Source organism: Muntiacus reevesi, chromosome 4 (genome assembly GCF_963930625.1).
Source record: "Muntiacus reevesi chromosome 4, mMunRee1.1, whole genome shotgun sequence".
Taxonomy (NCBI): domain Eukaryota; kingdom Metazoa; phylum Chordata; class Mammalia; order Artiodactyla; family Cervidae; genus Muntiacus; species Muntiacus reevesi.
The window spans coordinates 27,507,180-27,535,030 of NC_089252.1; the positions used below are offsets into that span (position 1 = coordinate 27,507,180).

The following is a 27,851-nucleotide window of genomic DNA, read 5'->3' on the forward strand; positions in this document are numbered from 1 at the left end:
TGTCTGGCTCCCCTCCCAAGATCTCCCTTTCTGAGCGGGACTGAGGAGTGTTGAAATGAGCTACAAACGAGGTCACTGTAATTTATAGTTTTTTTACTAGCCACCAAGCATAGCACTTGAGTTGTAGCACAACACCGTTTGTGACATTCGTGGGTCTGAGAAATCTGATGATGGTAGACAGCTGCTAACCAAGAAGAAACCTGAAAATTCATGGTTCTTAAACAGAAGAAACCGAGGGAGTAGGAAACAGCAGAGGCAAGTTCATCGCAAAACTGAGGAAGCTGGAAGTTCAAGGCCCCTCACTTTTAGGCCCTGAGTGGAATTTATTGGGAGTCATTCCAAAGTGTCCTCTGAGGGGATGAGAGGCTAGGTTGTAATCTGAATACATTTCTGGTAAATGGTTTGAAGAAAAGGAAAAGAATAAATGAATATGGTAACCTTGCCAGAAGTATTCAGAAACCTGAAGCCCTGTTTAAGAAAAACACAAAGTATAAGATAAAGTGAATATTTACTTAAGGTGAGAAAAATAAATCTCCAAAATCACTGGAGCCTTGAGAGATCCAGGTCTCTTTGAGATATCTCAGAACTAGGGGAAGTGGCCCTATTTATTCCTGTTTTTCTGCTCAGGTTTCCCTGGTGGCTCAGACAGTGAAGAATCAGCCTACAATGCAGGACACCTGAGTTCAATCCCTGAGTGGGGAAGATCTCCTAGAGAAGGGAAGGACAACCCACTCCAGGATTCTTGCCTGGAGAATTCCATGGACAGAGGAGCCTGGAGGGATACAGTCCAGGGGGGTTGCAAAGAATCAGACGCAGCTGAGCAACTAACACTTTCACTTTCTTTCTACTTTAGTTTCTAAATCTTTTCTTCTTTCATTTCTTGCTTTCCCCCTCTTTCTTTTTTTCCCCTTCCTTCCTTCTTTCCTTCCTTCCTCTCTCGTCCTCTCTTTCACCCTTCCTTCCTTATTTTCTTCTTCATTATACTCTGGTATATCCCCGTAAGCTCTAGGTGGTATTTCATGGAAACATTTCTCTCTTAGGAAGCCAGTGAAAGGAAAAGACTGGGGCAAACTATTCTAATTCCCAGAGATCACTTCCATACAAACCCCAGGTTCAGAAGTGAGTCTCCTTTTGAGACAGGAGAGAAACAATCCCCCTCCCTTCTTCCTCTTCCTCTTTACAGAATTCTTAGTTTTAAGAGATTTCCAGATGTTTCTCATCCAGACATGTCTAGAGAAATAAATGAAAGACAGCATATATTTTAACTTGTTTTGGCTGTTAACGCCTCTCAGGCAGGCAATAAATATTATATTACTTTTTCCTTTGCCCAAGTCCATTTTAATGATAGCATACCTTGGAGCTGGTGGTAGGCAGTCTAATGTGTTGTTAGTGATTTTTAAAGATTGAAGAATGTCAATGATTACCAATAGTCATAGGAGGCTCCTTTAGAAAGAAAATGTAGAAAAGCCCATTAATGCTTTTTGAAGCATGAAAGAGGATAGTTTTGTCTACAAATCCAGGGACGTGTAGCTTAAATGGTGTGAAGTTTTATACATAGACAGTTCCGCTGTCAGATCTGTCCTAGCCAAGGGAATTTCTCTCAGTAGACACCCTGCTGCAGATCGTTACTGGGTTCAGGCTTCACTTTATGGCTTTCTGAAGCTATAGGCCTCCTGCTGGCTTCTAGTTTTGCATGTAGATGAGAAAGGAACCCTTGTACAAAGATTTTATTAGGATGTTTTAATGATACTTTCCTGCTCCATCATGGGGGAGAGGGATCTGCCAGAGTGCTGGGTGTGCGCCCCCATAAATAACTTGCCAGAGGTTCCCTTTTCTGTTTATTTCAGATGAGAAGGAGTGCTTCTCCTTCCACCCACCCACCCCCCAAACAAGGGGATGTTCCTGCCCTTGGTCCACATACTCCCTCCCTAGTTGTTGGGTCCTGACTCCCTGCCCACTTTTATAAAAAAATTTTTTGACATCAAATAGTGACTGTGTTATGTGTTAGTTGTTCAGTCATGTCCAACTCTTTGTGACCCCATGGACTGTAGCCCTCCTGGCTCTCTGTCCATGGAATTCTCCAGGCAAAAAGACTGGCATGGGTAGCCATTCCCTTCTTCATGGGGGTCTTCCTGACCCAGGAGTTGAACCTGGGTCTCCTGCATTACAGGCAGATTCTTTACCATCTGGGCCACTTAGAGTAGTAATGAAATGTCCAGTAGAATGGTTGAGATTCAAAATGTAAGAAAAGTATTGTTAACATTGCTATTGCCTTATAACAATTTGAGGGTATGATTTTTGTCCAAATCCTTTTTCATGAAACAAATGGAATTTTACAAAGCTATATGCTTTTATTTTGTAGAAAATCACCATTAAAATGACAGACTTAAAAGGGAATGGCTACTTTTTAAAGCACTACATTTTTTTGTGTGTTTTTTTACTATATCATAATATAGTCTGAAAAATTTGAGAGTCGGTTAGGGTTTTATGAAACATGCATTTCACAATTTGTGATGCTCCATTCTATTTTTCTGCTTAATGTTTTATCATTAAAATTTGGAAAGTTTTCATATATGCAGTCACCTGATTTCATGTGAATGTGGTATCTGCTTTGTTCACTGCCTGGTGTGGGTTACCTGATTGACAGAATTGAGGGCTGTTTTAAAAATAGTTTTATAATTTATAGAAAGCCTCAGAATTATAAGAATTTTCATCTATAGTCTGCTGTAAAAACAATGAAGGCACACAAAACTGAGACTCCATTGTTGACTCAAGTTGAATATATCAGAATATTATAAATTGTGGTCAGTTAGTTGAATGTTCTGTAGTTTTTGTTGAAAACATCCCTAGATCCTTTCATTTAGTGGACAAGTGCATGAAAAGTTGCCAGGAGCCTACCCTATTCTATTCTGTTCCCTTCCTTTTGAAACAATGTCAGCCACTTTTTTAAAATTAAAAGAGAAATAAATGGCTAGAAAAAAAAGATTAAATATCTCACAAATCTATTGCAAGAAACAAAGCTGCTCATTGCAGCTGTCTGTAAAATTTAAAGACAGGAACAAACCAAATGATTATTAAGTTGGGGGCTGGTTGAATAGATTATAATACATGCATCTGAGCAAGTACTTTGTGGCTATAAAAGGGATGAGGGCTGTCTATAAATTTTTGTGGAGAGATCTCTTGAATAAAAGAAGTGGAAACAGCACTGCCCAGGAAAGTATACTTAAATAAATAGTGCTACTGCTTATCTAAGAGGGGACAAGGGTGATTTGTGTATTTGACTCCAAAAATGTGTGCATATTTTACATAGGTATAAAACAAAATCGATAAAATGAAAGCAACTCTTATACAAGAAGTAAATGAACTTATTGTATATCTAGTTGCTGGTCTAACCAGTCAGAGAAGAATCACTTCAAATGATACAAAACCACAGAAGTTTAACTCTACAGCCTCAGCTGATTATACTCTAAGATCTTTTAAAAAAAGGGGGGAGGCGGCAAAAGAAAATTTCAGTGTCGTCACAGTCTTATTTAGTAGCAGTGTTAGTTTGGGAGCTGTTGTGCACATCATTGTGGATATAGCAAATAAGTGACAATGTTTTTGATCAGGAGAAAGAAGATAGAGGTGTGAAATCAGTATGATTGTATAAAAGGTCCTGACACTTTGAATTGAGTCAGAAATATCAAAATGAATTTATTGTTTTAAAGGTTTTTTAATTTTAAATTTATATTTTAATTGAAGGATAATTGCTTTACAGAATTGTGTTGGTTTCTGCCAAACAAGAATAGATAGCAGCCATAGGTATACATGTGTCCCCTCCCTCTTGACCCTGCCTCCCATCTCCCTCCCCATCTCACCCCTCTAGGTTGCCACAGAGACCCTATTTGAGTTCCCTGAGCCATACAGCAAATTCCCATTGGCTATCTTTTTTATATATGGCAATGTAAGTTTCCATGTTACTCTCTTCATACATTCCACCTCTCCTTCCTCACCCGATCCTGTGTGCTTAAGTCTGTTCCCTATGTCTGTGTCTCCACTGCTGCCCTACAAATAATTTCATCAGTAGTATCTTTCTAGATTCAATATATGTGCATTAGTATATGATAATTGTCTTGATGTGGACCATTTATAAAGTCTTTTTTGAATTTGTTACAATATTACTTCTGTTTTATGTTTTGGTTTTTTGGCCATGGGGCTTGTGGGGTTTTAGCTCCCCAACTAGAAACTGAACCTGCACCCCCTGCATTGGAAGGCAAAATCTTAGCCACTGGACAGCCAAGGAAGTCCCCAAATGAATTTATTTTTAAAATGCTGATTTCTTAAATTCATCCTTTAAAAATACCTGAAAGCAATGATCATCCATCTAAATAACCAAGAGTACACCTGGAGTCCACATTGAGGTTTACCAGAAGGAACCACTTTGAAGGAATGGCTGATTTCACATGTATGCCAAGAAGTGTGTTGACTGAAAAAAATGCACAATGTAATAGTTGAGAATTATGTTTTAGTCAGTGGATATACTAAGGACTTAAGCCATCATCTAGTCAAAGCTATGGTTTTTCCAGTAGTCATGTATGAATGTGAGAGTTGGACTATAAAGAAAGCTGGTCACCGAAGAATTGATGCTTTCAAAAGCTGTGGTATTGGAAAAGACTCTTGAGAGTCCCTTGGACTGCACGGAGATCAAACCAGTTAATCCTAAAAGAAATCAACCCTGAATATTCATTGGAAGGACTGATGCTGTAGCTGAAGCTCCAATACTTTGACCACCTGATGCAAAGAACTGGCTCATTGGAAAAGATCCTGATGCTGGGAAAGATTGAGAGCAGGAGGAGAAGGGGGTGACAGAGGATGAGATGGTTGGATGGCATCACCAACTCGATGGATATGAATTTGAGCAAACTCTGGGAGATAGTGAAGGACAGGGAAACCTGGCATGCTGCAGTCCATGGGGTCCTAAAGAATCAAACATGACTGAGTGACTGAACTGAGCTGATGAGCTTGGGAGACAGCCTTTTAGATGTTAAAGACTCTTAGGGGCAGTTGTGAAGAGGTAAGGGCAGAGCCAGGATAGTTTTTCCATCCAAAACCAGGTAGTTGAAACAACAAAAGATTACGTTAATTAAAGAAAACCAGGCATCTGAAGTTAATGCATTTAGCGCTTTTCTATGTATGGGAAGATGCAAGAGTCTGAGCTCATTGAAATCATTCCTTGGCTATGCCCCTTAGTTATCTAAGGCCAGTATCCTGGTTTCCTCCATCCTGATGGTCCTCCTGGTACACAGCTGGGGCTGCCGTGGTTGATGGCAGAAACATCCTTTGTTTACTGACATGGTAGATGACATTCTTTGTCCACAGATATTTGAGATGACTTGGAATATCTTGTTGCCCTACCACGTAGCACCATAACTATCAGCGATTACTGGTCTTATCAGAAAGTCTCTCCAAGTTGGGTCAGCTTGAGCATGAACAAGGTTATGGATTGCAGTGGGAGTGAGGAGAAACTAACCTGTTTTGGTCACTGATTTGAAAATGTTAAATAAAGGAAAATAATAAAGAATTTATCTTATTTTTTTTCTGTAATAGTTGATTTCATGGTAAGTATATGAATAGGTGAGGAGAGTAAGTTCCTTTTTATAAAAGTGTGGCAGCTAATACATGAAGAAGGAATTATGGGAATCTTTTATCTCCATTTGCATCCTTATTGAAATAGTGTTTCTAAGGCAAAGAGCACCAATTGCTAAAAGAAAGAAAATCTGTTATTTCCTTCTCATAGGAATACACAACATCATCTGTGAACTAATCTCCCCTGACAAATAAAAGTAATTAATAAGCCTGTATTTGATCAAGCTTCCAGATCTGTCAGCTTGTAAGAAACACAGGGGTCAGAGGATCATGTTACATGACGTGATAGAATTACTACCAGCAAGATCTAGATTGTGGGGAAGTGCTGTAGGCCAAATGATCTGGTTTCTTCAAAAACAGCAAAAAACTTAAAAAGAAAATGGGAATGGAGACCTTGTGAATTAGGGTAGTCTTTTCACCAGCCTTACTGAAACCTGATTCAAATAAATGCGTTTGTGTGTGTGCAGGCTTATAATAGACATACAAATACATATAAAATCTGTATATGAAATACATATCTACATGCAAATGTTTATGTATATATAGTGGCACTAGTGGTAAAGAGCCTGCCTGCCAATTCAGGAGACATAAGAGACATGGGTTCAGTCCCTTAGCTGGGAAGATTCCCTGGAAAAGGAAGTGACAGCCCACTCCAATATTCTTTTCTTTTTTTTTTAATGTACTTATTTATTCTAATTGGAGGTTAATTCAGTTCAATTCAGTTCAGTCGCTCAGTCATGTCTCACTCTTTGTGACCCCGTGGACTGCAGCACGCCAGGCCTCCCTGTCCATCATCAATTCCCAGAGTTTGCTCAAGCTCATGTCCATTGAGTCAGTGATGCCATCCAACCAGCTCATCCTCTGTCGTCCCCTTCTCCTCCCACCTTCAATCTTTCCCAGCATCAGGGTCTTTTCAAATGAGTCAGTTCTTTGCATCAGGTGGCCAAAGTATTGGAGCTTCAACATCAGTCCTTCCAGTGAATATTCAGGACTGATTTCCTTTAGGATGGACTGGTTGGATCTCCTTGTAGTCCAAGGGACTCTCAAGAGTCTTCTCCAACACCACAGTTCAAATGCATCAATTCTTCGGTGACCAGCTTTCTTTATAGTCCAACTCTCACATCCATACATGACTACTGGAAAAACCATATCTCTGACTAGATGGACCTTTGTTGGCAAAGTAATGTCTCTGCTTTTTAATATACTGTCTAGGTTGGTCATAACTTTTTTTCCATGGAGTAAGCGTCTTTTAATTTCATGGCTGCAGTCACCATCTGCAGTGATTTTGGAGCCCCCAAAAATAAAGCCTGACACTATTCCCACTGTTTGCTCATCTATTTGCCATGAAGTGATGGGACCAGATGCCATGATCTTAGTTTTCTGAATGCTGAGCTTTAAGTCAACTTTTTCACTCTCCTCTTTCACATTCATCAAGAGGCTAATTTCATCAAGGAGGCTAGTTACTTTACAATATTGTAGTGGTTTTTGCCATATATTGACATGAATCAGCCATGGGTGTACATGTGCTCCCCATCCTGAACCCCTCTCCCTCCTCCCTCCCCGTCCCATCCCTTAGGGTCATCCCAGTGCACCGGCCCTGAGCGCCCTGTCTCATGCATCGAACTTGGACTGGCGATCTATTTCACATATGGTAATATACATGTTTCCATGCTATTCTCTCAAATCATCCCACCCTCGCCTTCCCCCACTCTAGTATTCTTGCCTTAAGAATCCCATGGACCGAGGAGCCTGGTGCGCTACAGTCCATAGGGTCGCAAAGAGTCAGACACAACCAAAGCAACTTAGTACATACACATAGGTATATATGTATGTACATGACAGGGAAATTTGCTTCCTGACTGAATGTTTTTATATATGATACATATTAATATATTTACAAACTATTTAATAGCTATTGAAAAATTAAAGTCATACTAACTTGATGATTATGAATGGAGTCGATGACTAAATTTTAGAGTTTTCGACATCACGTAGTATATTTTGTTTGGGATGTCATAACAAATTACTATAGACTGGGGGGCTTCAGCAACAGAAACTTACTTTCTCACAGTTCTGCCGGCTGGAAGTCCAAGATCAAGGCCTTGGCAGGCTTGGTTTCTACTGAGACTTTTCTCCGTGGCTTGCAGGTGGCCACCCTTGTGCTGTGTCCTGGTGTGTTCTTTCTGCTGTGTATGTGCCTGTCTGTATCCAAATTTCCTCTAATTATAAGGACTCCGGTCATACTAGATAAGTATGTCTTACCAGTTCGTTTTACCTTCATTACTTCTTTAAAGGTCTTATCTCCAAATACAGTCATTATTTCTATCAAAGGTACTGAGGGTTAGAGCTTCAACTTATGAAATTGAGGGTTGAGGACAAAATCAACTCACCCCAGAATATGTTTTAATGATCTGAGGTGAGAGATTTATATCTTTAAGTTCAAAAACAAGTTAGCTGGTTTCAGTGGTCTATTATATGTGTGTGTGTGTGTGTTCTTTTTCATAGTCTTTTATTGTTTATTATAGGATATTGACTATAGTTCTGTGTTCTATACAGTAGAACCTCATTGTTTATTTTAGATACGGTATTGCAGGGAAAAGCCCATCTTAACTCCGTGTTGTAACTCTTTCTTTGACTTGCTTTTCCTTCTTTTTGTTCTTATAACCATACAGAATGAACTGCCTCAGAGAATCCTGCCCCTTTGCCAGCCTGTTAAACTGAACTGCCTTTATTCAAAACCCTGTCAACCTTTAGATGGCAGGAAGGAAGAAATTAACACATCCCCTGCCTGAGGCTTGCCATTCTAAGAGATATTTGCAAGATGAGTGGCCTTTTGGGCTTCCTTCATACTTCAGATGGTAGAGAATCCACCTGCAATGCAGGAGTCTGTATACAGTGCAGGAGACCTGGGTTCGATTCCTGGGTCAGGAAGATCCCCTGGAGAAGGAAATGGCAACCCACTCCAGTATTCTTGCTTGGGACATTCCATGGACAGAGGAGCCTATAGTCCATGGGGTTGCAAGAGTCTGACACGACTCAGTGGCTAAATCACAATGGCCTTTTATTTTGTTTCGTTACCTCCCCCAATCCCTTTTCTATAAAATAACCTGGCATCCAGACCTGGATAAGATGGTTATTTTGAGACATTAGCGTGCCATTTTTAGGTCAGTTGGCATAAAGTTGTCTTCCTTACCTCAACACCTCGCTTCCAATTCACTGGTGAGCAGAGCAAGCTTGGACTTTGTAACAATAGTAGCTTGTGTCTACTAACCCCAAACCCTCTGCCTACTTTCCGCTTTGGTAATCATAAATTGTTTTCTATATCTGTGCTGCTGCTGCTGCTAAGTCGCTTCAGTCATGTCTGACCCTGTGCGACCCCATGGACAGAAGCCCACCAGGCTCCTCTGTCCACGGGACTCTCCAGGCAAGAATACGGGAGTGGGTTGCCATTTCTTCTCCCATATCCTATATCCTGTTATCTGTGAGTCTGTTCTAGTTTGTAAATGAATTCACTTGTATCATATTTTAGATTTCACATGTAAGTGATGTCATATGATATTAGCCTTGCTGTCGTACTGAGTATGACCCTCTCCAGGTGCATCCATGTTGCTGCAAATGGCATTATTTCATTCTTTTTATGGCTGAGTAGTATTCCAGCGCATATATATATATATATATCAATCACATCTTTATCCACTCATCCATTGATGGACACTTAGGTTGCTTCCATGTCTTGGCTATTTTAAGTAATACTGTATTTAAATACTGTATTTAGGTAATACTGGTGTAAACATTGGCGTGCCAATATCTTTTCAAATTAGAGTTTTCCCCACTTGCCCGGAACCTGAATGCTGAATCATATGTCAACTCTGGTTTTTTTAAGCAACCTCCATACTGTTTTCCATAGTGGCTATACCAATTTACATTCCCACCAACAGTGTAGGGGCATTCCTTTTTCTTTACACCCTCTTTAGCATTTATTATTTCAATGACCTGTTTCTTGATGTCCAACAAGCAGAAGCCCATGGGGAACACCTAGCCACAGAGTCATGGTACATAGTTTCACTCCCAGTCATTTGACAGTCTATGCTTTGTTCCCCTGCTGGTTTCCTTCTCTTTGCCTTTGATACTTTTGCAACACTGAAGTTAGAGCATCATCTAATCACATAACAGTTCTCTACAGTTTTTGGAATTTTCTTCCCTTTGCAAACAATTATGAGTAAGACACTGTAGGAAGAGGGAAACCATTAACTATGATGTTAACTTTTTTCTTTTAAATTAACTTGAGAAAGGATGTTCTTCATAGTTCACGTCTGTAGCCCTTTTTTTTTTTATTGGAAGATAATTGCTTTACAATATTATGCTGGTTTCTTACTGTACAGCAATGTGAATCAGCCATAACTGTATATATGTATACAGTTATGTATACATATATGTATATATGTATATATATATATACTGTATATATATCCCCTCCCACTTGATCCTCCCTCCCACCCACCCCAATCCTATAGGCTTTTTAATGACAACGAGCACTGAGAAGTTTGAATACAATTTTTCATTCACTATTGTTGCAGCCTAAATATAAACTAACATTCAAGTAATGACTTCTCTCCCTTTATCTGTTTAATTATGAGTTTGATATACATATTGATACCATGTCTCTCTTAGTCATACATCCCTTACACAAATTACTTTCCATGTGTAATAAATTGAAAATGGAGATTATGACTTGTCTAATTACTTTTTCATTTCTTCATTGTTCCTTTTGGAAAAGTAGCACTGGGAAACAAAAATGATTTTCCTTGTGAAAGATTAAATTATGATGGGAAAAAAAAAACTTGCTTTAAGCTTCATAGATTGGTTTTTCCAGAATGCCAAACAGTTATCACTGATTATATTAGGGGTATTATGTATGGCATTGTGATTCTTTAAGAAAGTGTTCACAATTTTTGAGACACATACCAATGGTATCAGGATTTTCTTTAAAACACTTAAGCAGAGACAACAAAAGAGATCGAAGATACACATACGGGAAAATTCTGATAATTGTCCACTGTGGATAACTGGTGTGAGTTCATTGTGCATTCTCTCTCTTTTTGTGCATTTTACAGCTCTTCCCAGAAAAAATTTAGTGTTGTGACATAATTAGCATTATTACATAGTGACTTCATAGACAAATATATACCAGTAAGTATTAATATTTGCCACATTGATTCCAACACTTTGTTTTCCTAGAGATAGAGGCATTCCTAGCAGGCCTAATATACACAGTGTGCTGGGAAATGTACTCATCAAGAATCCTGTATCAAGAGAAGGGCAAAATTCTACAGTTAGTAGAAAGCATTTTTGAGTATGGCCCATGTGCAGCAAAGGATTAAATAATTTTGCTTTCTTTAAAAATCTTGGACACTAAAAATCATAGTTTTTCAGACATTCCTACTAAGTATTGGGATGATTCTGACTGAGAACCTGTCACCTTGCATGCAATTCCATCTGTTTACCTTATAGATGTCATTTCTTAGGCTGAGCGGACATTTTTAGTTGCAAGCATGATATTATTGACTACAGAGATGTCATCCTATTAGTTATGCAAGGGTTATATTTAGTGTATTTGGTATCTTCCCAAGGTCATTTTGATACTCCTAACATATCTAGTTTTACCATATCTTAAAGTTCTGAAAGATCCTTGCTCAGTGTCATGTTAGCTCTATTTTAGTTTCCACTACAGTGAAGCAGCCCAACTACCCTGACATGTTAGGACATCTGTCAGATAAAAGTATATATGAGCTACAGAAATTTAATGATAGTTTAGTCTTATGCTTTGGAGAAGGCAATGGCACCCCACTCCAGTACGCTTGCCTGGAAAATCCTGTGGACGGAGGAGCCTGGTAAGCTACAGTCCATCGAGTCGCTACGATTCAGACATGACTGAGCGACTTCACTTTCACTTTTTATTTTCACACATTGGAGAAGGAAATGGCAACCCACTCCAGTGTTCTTGCCTGGAGAATCCCAGGAACGGGGGAGCCTGGTGGGCTGCCGTCTGTGGGGTCGCACAGGGTCAGACACGACTGAAGTGACTTAGCAGCAGCAGTCTTATGCTTAGAAGGACTTAATCACTGCATCAGAACCTTGTAAAAGCTACCTTGAGAAAAAGCATTTATGGGATACTGTTCAGAGTTTTCTATTTTTTAAAAATAATATGTGTAAGATGTAGAAGTGAGAAAGAAAAATTGTTTGAAAGAATTGTCTTTTCAGTTCATAGCATGGATTAATTGGGCTTCCCAGGTGGCTCAGTGGGTAAAGAAACCGCATGCAATGCAAGAGACAGAGGATCTCTGGGTCAGGAAGATCCCCTGGAGGAAGGCATGGCAGCCCACTCCAGTATTCTTGTCTGAAGAATCCTATGGACAGAGGAGTCTGGCGGGCTACAGTCCATAGAGTTGCAAAAAGTGTCACAACTGAAGTGACTGAGCACATGGATTAATTGGGAATACACCTGCATTGGGAGATGTATATTTAAGTAAAAAAAAAAAAAAGATTTTTCCTTTGTAGTAGCACTTATCAAGATTGAACTAACTTAATGACCGTAGATGAAAGAAGTAAACTTAAGTATCCTCTTGAGCTAAAACTTACTGCTATCTTAGGAATTTTCTAGGTGGTATTTCTAGCTTTGCAAGAAGAGAGCTTTCAGGCATCCCCAGGGGCCTCTCCTTATCAAGTGGACCATCTGGGGGTGGGAATGGGAGAGCTATTTCAGGGCCAGATGAGTCCCTACAGAACGACAAAAGTGACAAAGACATTATATCTCCCCTGTGGAGTTGGCGTGTTCCTCTTTTAAACATTCTTAAATTGAAAAAAAACAAAACTTTACTGAAATATAGTAAGTATTAAGGAAGCATCTGCATGAATAGAGCTGCAGCCTCTTAGTTCTGTGGTCTGTTACTTAACCTCTGTGAGACTTGATTTCCTTATCAGGAACGGGATTAAGTTAATTACGGGAATTGTTCTACAAGTCAGGCGAATAGAAAGTGACTGCTTTAGTGCCTGAGACCCTGAGGCTGGGATGTCATATTTAAGAAATGGCAGCAGCTACTTACGTGACCAGGGCTTCCCTGATGGCTCAGCCGGTAAAGAATTCACCTGTAATGCAGGAGAAAGAGGGGAAGCAGGTTTGATCCCTGGTTGGGAAAGTCCCCTGGAGAAGGAAATGGCAACCCACTCCAGTATTCTCGTCTAAGAAATACCATGGACAAAGGAATCTGGCAGGCTACAGTCCATGGAATCACAAAGAGTCAGATATGACTGAGCAACTAAACCACCACCACTTACGTGAATGGAGAAGAGTTGGATGGGGTGAAACTAAGATGGTTCAGTCTGATTAAGGTTTTTAACTATGTTCTATCAGCAATAACAAAAGCTCTACATTTTCATTTCACCCCACACCATGTATTTAATGGGCCTCCCCCTGATGGCTTAGATGGTAAAGAATCCGCCTGCCAATGTAGGAGACCAAGGTTCAATCCCTGAATTGGGAAGATCCCCTGGAGAAGGAAATGGCAACCCACTCCAGTGTTCTTGCCTGGAGAATTTCATGGGCAGAGGAGCCTGGCAGGCTACATACAGTCCATGGGGTCACAGAGTCCAACACGACTGAGTGACTAATACTTCCACTTTCATGCACTTAACATACAGACACTGTTTATGGTGATGTGTTAATCATATTGTTATTAATACTATTATCTCCGAACCTCTTGTCAAAATAATACTGCCGAAATAACAGACCCCTGTAACACTCAAGCAGACACAGCAACCATTATTCCTGTTCATGGATCTGTGGACGGGGCATGGCTCAGCCGCTCCAGGGCGGTATTGGACACAAGCTGCAGACTGAGTTTCCCTCTGCTGTGCATTCCCATCCTCCTGTTGGTAGCCAGATCATGTTCCTTTGCAAAGTGATGGTGTCCGCCGAGAAAGCAACCCCAAAGTGCAAGCATGTTTCAAGCACTGGCCTGGATCAGGTCCACTCATGTCCAGTGGACAAAGCAAGACAGATTCAAGCCCAGCATCTGTGGAATGGAAAATAATATGCTGCCTGTAACAGGGGGAAAAGCGAGTGAATGTTTCCTGTCTAATGATTCAAACGATTAAAATGATTATCATCATCATTATTATTAATTACATCTGGTTACATTATTATACGTTGACAGTTTCGAAGAGCAGTGAGCAGGTCTGCAGGGTACAGCTGAGGTTTCTGGGTGGTGATTGTTCTGGGGGCTTCCCAGATGGCTCAGCGGTAGAGAATCCACCTGCAGTGCAAGAGACCCCAGAGACCTGGGTTCGATCCCTGGGTCGGGAAGATCCCTTGAAGAAGGAAATGACAACCCACTCCAGTATTCTTGCCTGGGGAATTCCATGGACAGAGGAGCCTGGCTGGCTACAGTTCATAGGGTCGCAAAGAACTGGACACAACTGAGCGACAGAACATTCAGCATGCTATGATCAATATATGAAGCCCAACGAGCAAATGCATGTAATAATTGTAAAGCATGCTGGTGCTTCTCTGGTATCATTAATGATCACATCTAGCTGAGGATGTTTTCTACTTGTTTTATCGGTCTTCATTATTTCGTCATACTCGCCCTTTAGTCTTGCTGTAGTGTCTATTTGTACTGTTCTTTTCATTTCTTGGTGGAGAGTTTCCTCTCTCGCCGAAGGTAGAGTTTCAGGAGATTTTTCAGCATTGTAACAGGTGAATTAGAAACAGCTGTGAAGCAACTAGTGACTGTTGATTTGGCAGAGGTACCACTGCATGCCCATGGCACGTTTATGTGTAGTCATCACAGAGGAGGCTTTTAAAACGCATCCACCTTGCTGGTTGGACTTGCCACTAACCACTTGTAAGTGCTTCTTTTTTCAGACTTTTTCTTTTACCTCCGCATGACCCCAAATAAATCAATCAGGAGCCCTCTGGTTGAAAACTCTTCCAATATATGATGTGACACCAGCAGAATGTCTTTAAAAAGAACCGTGTTTCCCTCTGAATATACAATAACTCAGAGCATCAAACGCGTTCAGGGAGAGAAATGGAGCCTAAAGGGGTGTCGGAGGCTGCTGAGGGTTTTGTGCTGGAGGGAGCAAGTGGACTGGCAAGGTTTGTCTTCCTGCTTGCCTGCAGATGGTGTTGTCTGTTTTCTTTTTCTTTTTTTTCTGTACTGGAGTGGGCGGACAGGGCTGTTTTAGCTGCCATTGATGAAAATCAACCTCCCAATGTCTGATGGCAGGCTGCTATTTCACGCTCTGCCGTTTTTTGTTTCAGCAGAAATTGAGTTTGTTGTTGTTTTCGTTTGCTGGTGGTGTTTGCCTCTTCTGAAGTGGAGAGAGTGTGGCATTTAGTTAAGGGTTCAGCATGCTTTGCTTCCATTCAGATTCGCGTGCCTGGGTATCCTGCTTCTGATGTACTAAATAGGAACACCTCCACGCAGGCTGGAAAATAGCATCGTGAATAACATGGTAGTCTTGAAGAAATGCCAAAAAAACTTTAATGTCAGTCTCTAGATACCTACTTTGTATGCTCTGGGGACATTGGACCGATCTTACATATCAAATTCAGTTATTCTTTATAAAAGCCAAATTATTTATCACCACGTGAGGCGTATTTTGACAGGGTTGTTTCTGTGTATACAGTTTTTTGTTTTGTTTTCTGGGTTTTTTTGGAGGGTTGTTTGTTTTTTGTGTATCTGTTTAGCATGATAAAATCTTTGCCTATCATTTCAGGTGAAAAACAGACGTGGAGGAAAAATGTAAAGGGAAATTTTATTTCAGCTCCCCCCATTTTTACTTTTTGGCATTCAACACTAAATTAAGGTTAAAAAAAAAGCTCACCAAAGTATTCTGCGTATGGAAATGAGCTATTTAGTCAATCTACAATCTTTTGTGATGAGAACTTAAATAGTCAGATGAAAACTCGGTTTTACCTTTACTGATACTTATGAAACTGAAGTCTAACCTGCCTTTAGAAGGCAAGTTCCTATTTGTTTGGTTTTTAAGTTATTATTTTAAAAAGGGTAATCATAAGTGTTGCAGTCTATTGGCTGAGTGCTTCGGAGGACAGTCCTACCCTCTGGTCTTAAAACATCTTGGGATGTAAAATGAAAAGTATTTTGACTGTTTTCTCGCTCACCAGTGAATATCGTCGGTCAAGGCTTTCTGTGATAGATAATTAACTTTTATCAGCATCTCATTTCTTCTTGGCTCCTCGCAAGCTTCTAGATATTTAAATCTCTTAGTGCTGTTTGGTAGCTTAGTTGCCTCTCCTTCAGCTGAGAATCCACTTCCTCTGCAAGTGATGGTAATTTGTTTGTGAGCAGCCTGGAGCATGGCAGATCACAAGCCATAGGAGATCTGAAGTGTAAGGAATCCCTCTAGGAATCCCATCAAATACAATCATTTGGTTTCCCACCCATCCCAGTAATGGCTGCTTCCTGATATTCATCGTCTTCCTTTTCCAACCTTCCACTGCATTTCACGAAAGTGATATTGTATACCTGCCTTAAGGCAGCTTTAAAAGGAGAAATTTACGTTTACTTAGTCAGTCATGGCTCCTGTCACTTTCATATCTTATTCCAGTTCAACAAAAGTGAAATCTTAAATGCAAAAGTATGTTGTTTCTTTCCAGGGAAGCTCATTGGAAAGTCTAAACTTTTTTTAACTGTTTATTAGAATTAGAATGGATAGTACATCTAAAAGTCTATTAACATGTCCATTCATTTCCTTTAGTTTTTTTTTATTGAGTAGGTTGAAATTGATGGATTAATTATGTCAGTTTTTTTCTGGCCTGTGACAGTATGTAGATCTGTTACCTAGCATGCATTCTATAAATTGCAGAGTGGTTTTCTCATCACCAAGTCCCATATTACAAAATAATTTGACTCCAGAATGTAAGATGTTTTTTGAAATTATGAGTTCTGTTTTACTTCCCTGCCCTTAATCATCCTATGTCAAAAAATACTAATTTTTGTTTGGTTTCTGACCATATAATTGCATATTTTCTTTATGTTTTGCTATAGCATAGCTATCAGCATTTTTTTAGAGAAATAATTCTCTATTTTAATCAGCTGTCAAACGGTGCATTTTTTATCTTCCAGTTTTCTTCTAAAACTTTCATTAACCATTAAGGACATTATGCAAATTGACACTAAAGTTGTCCAAATTTCCTAATAACATAGGTTGTTGTTGTTATTACAACAATAAGAACAAACTTTCTTCTAATGTTGCTCAGTAATGCACCACATTGAAATTATTTAGACGAGAAAACATGTCTCTCAAATTGTCATTTGAAGGGACGATAGCCATCTTACAAAAATACATGCTTGACTCAACCCCTTTTGGAATGGTGTGTCAGCTTCATCACACATGTGATTATCTTTAATAGGGTATTCTGAGTAACTATGATGGAATGAATGTCTTCTTAATTTGTAGCAATCATTCAGTTCAGTCATTATAAACAATTACCATATTCTGTATTATTGTGAGTTCTGTGAGATGCTGAATGTCTACATACTCCAAAACATACTCTGAACTTTACTTTTCATTCTTGAAATTCAGATGTTACCTTCCCTTAGCCGTCTCTACTCGTTGCCTTCATCCTGAGTTCCCTGATGTAAGCTCAGTCGTGTTCGACTGTTTGGCAACCCCATGGACTATAGCCCGTCAGGCTCCTCTGTCCATGGAATTTACCAGGCAAAGATACGGGAGTGGGTTGCCATTTCCTCCTCCAGGGGATCTTCCTGACCCAGGGATCAAACCTGTGTCTGCTGTATCTCCTGCATTGGCAGGTGGATTCTTTACCACTGTGCCACCTGGGAAATCCTACCTTCATTGAGCAAGTATATACTAAGGGCCTCCTATCGGCCAGTCCAGAGCTAATCACCAGTGATCCTAAGAGGAAAAGGCACAGCTCTGCCCTTGAGTTTGGAAAAGTAAATACACATTAAATATAATGCTGAGATGGAGGTGTTTAAGGTGACAGTTACAACTGGTTACAGTTGGAGCACAAATGTGTGGAAGGGTTTAGTATCTTCCTGGGCTTCATAAATGAAATGACCCTCGAAAGATGCATAGACACCTGCCAGGGTGCCGAAGGAAGGACGTTCCAGTCAGGTGGACCAATGGGAACAATCTGATGTGGTTCAGAAACTGTAAGCAGTAGATGTGATTGGAGCGCAGTTCTCTAACAAGGCATGATGAGAGAATGAGAGAATTAACTCTCGGCCACGGCCGCATCGTCAAGGACGTGTGTAACAGTCCAAAGAGTACATCTTTATTCTCTAATCAATGGAGAGCTATTAATAGATTTAAACTTGATCCACTTTGAGTTTTAGAAAGACATCTTCATTAGCTGTTGGAAGGGTAAATTTGGTGAATGCTACAAAGGCAAAGCGTATCAGGTAGGAAGCTATTGTTAGAGGCGTAGAAGATCTGTGTGCCCAGAGACGGAGAGAGGACGGGTTTAATAGATGTTAAGGGGGTCAAGTTAACAGGGCAAGGAGACTAGCTGGATGAGGAAGGAGTTTAAGATGACCATACTTGTGGTTGGGTGACTGTTAGATGGTGATATCCTTCATTCTTCAAAGTAAGGGATGTAGGAGAACACAGCTTGAAAGGAAGGCAGATGTCAGTTTTCCTTTTGGATAGATTGAATTTGAAGTTTGAAGTCTGTCTACATGGAAAGGTCATCAGTTCAGTTCAGTTCAGTCGCTCAGTCGTGTCCTACTCTTTGTGACCCCATGAATTGCAGCACACCAGGCCTCCCTGTCCATCACCAACTCCTGGGCTTACTCAAACTCATGTCCATCAAGTCGGTGATGCCATCCAGCCATCTCATCCTCTGTTGTCCCCTTCTCCTCCTGCCCCTAATCCCTCCCAGCATCAGGGTCTTTTCCAGTGAGTCAACTCTTTGCATGAGGTGGCCATAGTATAGGAGTTTCAGCTTCAGCATCAGTCCTTCCAATGAACACCCAGGACTGATCTCCTTTAGGATGGACTGGTTGGATCTCCTTGCAGTCCAAGGGACTCTCAAGAGTCTTCTCCAACACCACAGTTCAAAAGCATCAATTCTTTGGTGCTCAGCTTTCTTCACAGTCCAACTCTTACATCCATACATGACCACTGGAAAAACCATAACCTTGACTAGATGGACCTTTGTTGGCAAAGTAATGTCTCTGCTTTTTAATATACTATCTAGGTTATGAGTGAATGAGTGAGTGAGTGAAGTTGCTCAGTCGTGTCCAACTCTTTGGGACCCCGTGGACTATAGCCCACCAGGCTTCTCCATCCATGGGATTCCCCAGGCAAGAATACTAGAGTGGGTTGCCAGTTCCTTCTCCAGGGGATCTTCCCGACCCGGGGATCGAACCCAGGTCTCCTGCATTGCAAGCAGACGCTTTAACCTCTGAGCCACCAGGGAAGCCCATAATTTAAGCTTCTATAGAGGCCCTTGAATCTGTAGCTCTGAATCTCAAGAAAAGGCTTGGGGTTAAGATACAGATTTAAGTCATAATCAAATAAAATGACTGTCATTTATGGAAAGCATTCTATATGCTGGACTCTGTGCTGTTGTTGGTGATTACTTGCTAAGTTGTGTCCAGCTCTTTTTTGACCTCATGGGCTATAGCCAGGCGCCTCTGTCCATGGGATTCTCCAGGCAAGAATGATGGAGTGGGTTGCCATTTCCTTCTCCAAGGGATCTTCCCGACCCAGGCATTGAACCTGAGTTTCCTGCATTGGCAGGTGATTCTTTTTTTTTTTTTTTTTCCTCTTTTTAAAAATGTTTAAATTAATTTTTTTATTTTAATTGGAGGCTAATTACTCTACAGTGTTGTAGTGGTTTTTGCCATACCTTGACATGAATCAGCCATGGGTGTACATGTGTTCCCCATCCTGAACCCCCCTCCCACCTCCCTCCCCATCCCATCCCTCAGGGTCATCCCAGTGCACCAGCCCTGAGCGCCCTGTCTCATGTATCAAACCTGGACTGGAAATCTGTTTCATATATGGTAACATGCATGTTTCAATGCTATTCTCTCAAATCATCCCACCCTCGCCTTCTCCCACAGAGTCCAAAAGTCTGTTCATTACATCTATGTCTCTTTTGCTATCTCGCATATAGGGTCATCTTTACCATCTTTCTAAATTCCATATATATGCATTAATATACTGTATTGGTGTTTTTCTTTCTGACTTACTTCACTCTGTATAATAGACTCCAGTTTCATCCACCTTATTAGAACTGATTCAAGTGCATTCTTTTTTTTTTTTTTTTTAATATTATTTTATTAGTTGGAGGCCAATCACTTCACATTTCAGTGGGTTTTGTCATACATTGACAAGAATCAGCCATATAGTCACCCGCACTCCCCATCCCGATCCCCCCTCCCACCTCCCTCTCCACCCGACTCCTCAGGGTCCTCCCAGTGCACCAGGCCCGAGCACTTGACTCATGCATCCCACCTGGGCTGGTGGTCTGTTTCACCATAGATAATATACATGCTGTTCTTTCAAAACATCCCACCCTCACGTTCTCCCCCAGAGTTCAAAAGTCTGTTCTGTACTTCTGTGTCTCTTTTTCTGTTTTGCATATAGGGTTATTGCCACCATCTATCTAAATTCCATATATATGTGTTAGTATACTGTATTGGTCTTTATCTTTCTGGCTTACTTCACTCTGTATAATGGGCTCCAGTTTCATCCATCTCATTAGAACTGATTCAAATGAATTCTTTTTAACAGCTGAGTAATATTCCATGGTGTATATGTACCACATCTTCCTTATCCATTCATCTGCTGATGGGCATATAGGTTGCTTCCATGTCCTGGCTATTATAAACAGTGCTGCGATGAACATTGGGGTGCACGTGTCTCTTTCAGATCTGGATTCCTCAGATCTGTACCACAGCTTTCTTATCCATTCATCTGGCAGGTGATTCTTTACCACTGAACCACCAGCAAAACCCCAGACCCTGTGCTAGTTTTTTGTATATACTATATATATAATATATTAAATATATATTATTTTTCATCTTTAGTATAACTGTAGAAATAATATATGATTACCCTCACTCTATTGAAGGATAGCTACATCTTAAGAGTGGTGACAAAAACATGTGCAAGCTTCCACATCTAATCATTAGCAGGTCCAACATTGGAACCAAACATATATCATTAAAATTATGTTCACTGTCTTTTCCATTATTTTGTTTTAGGAAAATGGGTAGCAAGGGACAGAAGTGGTGACAGGCTATGTGTACACTTGGATTGGAGAGCCATACAGAGAATATTGGAATGTTGGCAGATGGGATTTTATCTTACTGGCAGGAGGGAACAGTGAAAGTGTTTAGCAGGGTAATTAGGAAAAAAAGGAAGTGATTTCAAATGAAGTGTACAGAATGGACACTGGAAAGGTCTGTAATATTAATGTCCTTTTGGTTACAAGTAACACAAACCAGCTTAAGCCAAAGGAATTGTTTATTGGAAGAATCCCAAGAAAGTCTCCCAGAAACAAAGTAAAAGGTTAACAGACAAGAATTGGAGCAGTTTGTGGAATTTCTCCTCCAGGGTTCAGCCAAAAATTAACAGGCTATCGGCAGGTCCCTGGATTTGTGTATCTCTCTGCAAAATTCCAAGAAGCTGAGAAAGATGAACAGTCCAGCTGGGGGTGGTTCCTCACCGCTGACCCTGTCACTTGAGATTATTCACTTGGAAACCCAGCTCTCCAGCTCTTTCCCGTCTCTTGTCAAACTTTTGGCCTTAGGGAGATTATTTCTTCTGTCTTTACTTTATTTATTAACTTGAAACAAAAATTTTATTTTTCAAAAATGCACACCATAAGAATAGTGGGATATTTATTTCATAAGGAAGAGCCATGAAGTTAGAACTGAAATGAGATGTAATGAAAACTTGGTGCTATCAGTCACTAAAGAACTTATTTAAATGCCCTTAAAACTAACAGATCTCCACCAGCTTCTCCAAATCAAACCTGTGTTCCAGAGAGCCATGTTTTATCTCCTCGGTAGGAAGAGGCTTCATCCTTCCTCTGCTCTGCCAGGTTGAGATTCCCACTAGAACTTACTAGTTCTAGGTACTCTGCATTTTGTTCTTCTAGTTCTTTAATGGAAAAAGATGAAATCTCTTTATTTCATAGACTTTTTACAGAAATTAGGCTAAAATTATATTTTCAAAGCCTTACTTTCAAATCCATGCACACATTGCCTTCATTCATTTAAAAACATCCTGTGTGTGGGAATGGGGGTGTTTTTTTTTTCACTGCTATATCCCTAAGACTCATAACAGTACCTGGCATGTGGTAGGTGTTCAGTAAGTAATTGCTAAATGAACAGATAATTTTATAACATGGTAGAGTGATACAATTTGTCTACTTACTTTCATCATAAGAAAACAACAGAATTTATCAAAGTTTGAGGTATGTCAGTGCTTTGGGAGTGTAATGTCAGGCCATCAATAGAGGTACAGCAACTATGATATTATTTTGTAAAGAATGGATCTTATTATCGAACAAATACTTATCACAGAATTACCAAAGAACCTCTAACCCAGAATACTCTTGAAGTAAAAGGGACTCCTAAAGCATTATTCCAGTAATTCCAATGCTATATTATTGGGTATTATAAAAACAGAGAAGCTTGTTTGTGAATCAACAGAAAAAAAATCAGTTGGTCTAAATATAATGTTGACAATTTTGTTTCCTTTATACACACAGTCAAAAAACAACAATAAAATGTATTAGTAAACTGTAAAAGCACATATGTTATTATTAAAAGGTGCTTATTAGCAATTTGGTGTTTCAAATACACCAGCTACAGCTTTCATATTTCCTATTTTTATGATGATTGCCCTCCTAGTAGACAGCTATTTCTCAGTTGTAACTACAAAGGGTATAACAAAACCTAAGAACAGGACTTCCCCGGTGGCGTAGTGGCTAAGAATCCTCCTGCTAATGCAGGAGACACGGGTTTGATCCTCAGTCCGGGATGAATCCACATACTGTCGAGCAGCTAAACCCAAGTGCTGCAACTACGGAAGCCCCATGCCTGTTATCCACAAGAGAGGCCACCTCAAAGAGAAGCCCGCACTCGAAGGAAGAGCAGCCCCTGCTCAAGAGTGGTCCCCACTCGCCACAACTAGAGAAAGCCTGATGCAGCAACAAAGACACAGAGCACAGCTAAAAATAAATAATTAAAAATAAAAAACAACAACTAACAATGACTATTTAAAGATAAAAATATTCTTGGTATTAATTCGTTTCAGTAGTAAAATTTTTGTTTTTAAACTTTCGGCTATAAGGTGAATCAAGTTCGAGGACCTGCCTGCAATGCAGGAAACCTGGGTTCGATCCCTGGGTTCAGAAGATCTCCTGGAGCAGGGAATGGCAACCCACTCCAGTATTCTTGCCTGGAGAATCCCCATGGACAGCGGAGCCAGGAAGGCTACACCCCTGGGGTCCCAAAGAGTTGTACACCGACTGAGCGATTAACACTTTGCTTTTCTTTCGTGGTGACTACAGTTGTTAACACTGTATCGTCTAAGTGAATTTCACTAAAACATTAGAACTTAAAGGTCCTCACCATATATATATATAAACTTTGTGACGTGACACATGTGTTCATTAACTAGATGAGAGGAATCTTTTCACAATGTACATGTATGTCAAATCATCACAATGTATAAATATCTCACAGTTTTATTCATCAGTTATACCTCCATCAGGCTAATGAATGAAAAAAAAAAGTGTATTTAAATGAAATCAGAGTTAAATACTTAAGGTAATTGGAAACATTTTCATAAAATGGTACATACCTCTGTGTCTCATTTATAGCAAATAAACACACGTTTTCATTTCATCCATGCTTACTGTGACTGGGAACTTTATAACCTGCTTATGAATTACAGGAGCATATGTAAAGTAGAGGATTGTTGAAAAGTGCCAGGGGGCAGCAGCTTGCACTCAAGGCCTCTATCAGTTCAGGAACAGGTGTAAAAGTGATGCGGAGGCGGGTCCTTGGTTCTGCAGTGCTTAATTCTGCTGGAATGACTCAGCCCTAAGAGGGAAGGGAAAGAGGTGCATTGATCTCTAGGCTAATTCTATTCCTAATCTCTTTGAGTCTGCTAACAGCGTCGCTTGCACTGCTGTGGCATTTTTTTCCTGTTGTCATGGACACTTATCCATTGAAAACACACAGATGCCTGCTGACTGTCCATTTTTTTTCACTTTGCCGGGTGAGTCTTGGGTCTGATTCAGGCTTTGATTAAAGCAGAAAGTACTCAGTAAGTAGCAGTCCATTCTTCTTATTTTATATAAAGCTTGATGTGTGATTCTAGTGAGAAATTAAATGAATTGTTATGCTTTTAAAGAAAAGTAAAAAAAATATGTATGAAGCCCAGGTGCCTATGGATACTTCATTTTAACAGATTTTCACTGCAGGAAACCACTTTTACAAACTTGCCAACTAAAAGAGATCATCTCAAGAATGTATCAAATGATAAAGGTTTCATTATTTTATAAATGTATAATCTAGTGTGGTTTCTATGGGAAGTATATTTTTATTCATAAATGTATTGATTCATGGCTTATGTTTTTACTCTCCACTTGTGCTCACTATAGACTCCTCTTCCAAAACTGAAAGGCAGTGAGATATTTTTGAAAAATTATACCAAGCCATGTTCAAATCACACAGCCCACGTTCAGATAGTTCCACCACTGTGTGACCTTGGACCTGGTACTTTATCTCCCTGTAACTTGTTTTCTTTCTTTTTTTTCTTTTCATCTCTAAAATAGTATCTACCTTTTAGAATTATCCTTCGGATTAAATGAGATAGTGTATGTAGTGTGTCTGGCATAATCGCTGAATCAACAGGCCAAAGATCTTTCAATATGAGAATAATGAGCTACAATCCTTGGTATTTATTTTTCTTTTGCTATCCTGTGGGTCTTTGGTGGGGGCGGGCAGGACTGGAGCTCCCCATCTTGGTATCCTGTGTTTAATACTGTTGCACTTAGTAGGACGATATTCGCTTTAGTGAGGTTTTGGAGAATTCCAGAGCTACAAGGGCTCAGCTGGACTGTGTCAGTTCCACTTCTGCTTTATACTGTTTCCTCTTCTTTCTGCATCTGATGTTTTTCAAGCAGTTATCAGTTTTGAGACCTGCGGATGCTCTTGTTTCTGACACTTCTGTTAACAGGAGACAACACTAAGAATTTTTATGTTGAATGCAGATCTTAAGAACACAGAGTTTAACAGGGCACTGACCTAAAAAAATCACCATGCTCCGTGCCGCACGGAAATTTAGCTACTGGGAAATGAGTTCATTATTTTGTCGGTGTGCTGATGTGGATCTCGCCCCACTGGCGTCAGGTTTTTGGAGGACTGCCCTGTCAGAAATCCTAATTTACCCTCTGCTTATGTGAAGGCAGTTTTGTAGCTGTTCGTGCGCCGTATCGTTATAGGATCGTGGTCCTGTTATGATCTTAATTAGACAGTACAGCTGATAAAGTTTGTTTTGCTAAAGAACAGTGTCTAAACTGGAAAGGACAGAGCAAGTGGAAAGGACGACAGCATGACACGCACTTGCTTGTATACTTAACCCCAAGGCCCTGGGCACAGATGCTTAGTCAACTTTCAATAACCATCACTGGCTCCAACTAAGAAAATAAATACTTATCCTTCAGTAGCACCATCGTAAGATGTTCTCAGGAAAAAAACTATTTGCAACTTTTATCTGTGCTCACTTAGTCAAAAAGTATTTGCTTCTATTTGGAGCATTTGCCTCAATCAGTCATGACAATCATTAAGCATGCATCATCATCAGAGTATAGTTTAAAAGACATTGACTCATTGTTGGTAGCCTAATAATCTCCTTTTCTTGCACCGTGAATGTTGACTGACTTTAATTTTGCTTCCTTTGTGTTTCCAGTATCACTGTAAAATTCCAGGACCAGTTTCATAGTCACACAAGACTCCAAAATAGCGAGAATTGCTTATCCCTGCAACTAGTAGAATTGGAAGGAAATTATCCTCACAAATTAGTGGTGAGAAGAACTCGAGTTGACCAAAAAAAAAAAAAAAAACCATGATACAGGCTGTGAAATCCTGACTTGGCACTGATAGAGCAGAAAATAAGTAATTATAACAAGGCTTCAACTGCATGTGAGCTAGAAACCTATCATTATTTGTAGTTCATCTGGTCCCTAATAATGGCAGTTTGTTCTCTTTGACAGTTGGGGGACCTCTAGGAGGTTGTTTCATCTCCCTGAGCCATGACGTATTCATTTCTAAGGTGAAACTATGAGTTGCTGCCTACTCAGGCCAGAGTAAGTCATCAGTTTCCAGTTAGGGTCATGTCTGGGAATCACTGAAATACCAATGCCAGTCTCCACCATCCAACAGCAGATTGAAAGGAGCACTAAAAGAATGCCGCCAAGTGACAGGGACCACTATGTCGGTGTGCCCTGAGCTCAGACACCTGCCATCCAGAGCATCATATGTCCCACCCTCCCCTGAACCTCAAAATCCTCAGATGTCAGAGCTGGATTCACACAAGAGGCCAGGCAGTATTGGTTATGGCCCTACTGGAGGCCACTTTCAGGGGCTGTGGAAAGAAGAGAGATGAAGACATTCTTCGTGACATTAGACCCAAGACATAAATCTGGTAGAGCAGTAAGCAAGGGACCAAGAACTTAAAGGATGACTCTCAGGGGCCACTGCTACCTTACATATGATACCAGAGATGTTGTACATGATGGGGCATGCATGGCTCAATGATTGTTAATCCTTCCAAAGATTTTTAGACTCACAAGAAATTGTCAAGTCTGCCTAAGAGTTATGAAAGTGGACAACTATTTTACATTTAGCAGGTCCTCTAATGTTGTTGGCGATAATTTACCTCGGCATGGGAGTTCTTAAGGAATTTAATTTTGTAAGTTTCACATTTGGAAAAGGTAAGGGCATCCCCCTGAAGGAGGAAGTGGCAACCCACTGCAGGATTCTTGCCTGGAAAATCCTATGGACAGAGGAGCCTGGTGGGCTACAGCCCATGGGGTCACAAAGAGATGAACACGACCGAAGAGACTTCACATGATAACACAAGGCATTCCCTGGTGTCTCAGTGGTCAAGAATCTGCCTGCCAATGCAAGAGACAGAGGTTTGATTCCTGGTTGGGAAGATCTCCTGGAGAAGGAACTGGCAACCCACTCCAGTATTCTTGCCTGGAGAACCCCAAGGACAGAGGAGCCTAGTGGGCTATAGTCCACAGGGTCCCAAAGAGCTGGACACGACTTGGCGACTAAATAGCAGCAGAAGCAAGTTAGAATATGATGCCAAGGAGAAAAACACGTGTTACCAAAGGTCCAGGAGTAAAGAATCGAATAGATTTTATAAAGAGGGGAAAAAAGACAAGGGGTTGACTCAGGCAGTTTTTATCTTTTTGGAGAGATGCCTGTGGATGAGATGGCTATCAGATGTTTTCTGTCAATAGGACAAATAAAGAAGATCATCTCAGCAGGAAAATTTTAGATTAGACATGACTCTCCCTGCAAGATGTTACCCCATCCCCATGACTTCAGCTGAGCACACGATTTGTGTGTCTGTCTCTATAATCAAACTAAGAGCCCCTTCAGATAAGTTCTGTATGGCCTTATCTGTTTATGAATTCCTTCTACATAGCCCTACATCAGGCATTTAGAAGATGCACGATTCATATATTTTTTAAATGCTAAATTCAATCAGCAGTTCTGAAAAGCAGTCTTTCCTAAAACTATTTTCTCCTTAGCCGGTTTTGATTCCTTTTTTTTTTAGTCTCAAAACGTTGGAATCTTTTTTGACTTTTTATTCTTCTTTCATGGCCATTCCTCCTCCTCACATCTAATTAGCTATCTGTTCTTATGAATTGCTTTTTAGTCACTTTTTTGAATATGTGTTCTTCTTTGGGATTCCTGTTGCCATCACTGTGGGTTGGAGCCCTAGTTCATGCTCCAACACTGAGTCTTTGGCTTTCACTCTAGTTCCAGCCTATGTGTTTGTTAGATCATTTGTCCCAAAGCATTACTTGCTCTTCCTCAGCTCCCAAAATCTTCAACATCTGTCTCCCAAATCTTTAAAAGTGCTCTATAGTTTGTCCATTCTAAATCTGTAGATGTATCTCCTACCCT

General features: G+C 40.3%; 1 protein-coding gene and 1 non-coding gene across 2 annotated transcripts in view; one reads left to right on the forward strand and one right to left on the reverse strand.

The window, feature by feature from the left end:
* CDH2 (cadherin 2) overlaps window positions 1–27,851 on the forward strand; it is a 253,633-nt gene that overhangs the window by 132,703 nt on the left and 93,079 nt on the right. The gene's annotated exons all lie outside the window — the stretch shown is intronic.
* TRNAC-GCA (transfer RNA cysteine (anticodon GCA)) lies at window positions 19,025–19,096 on the reverse strand. The gene has a single exon. It is a non-coding gene; the product is annotated as a tRNA-Cys (tRNA).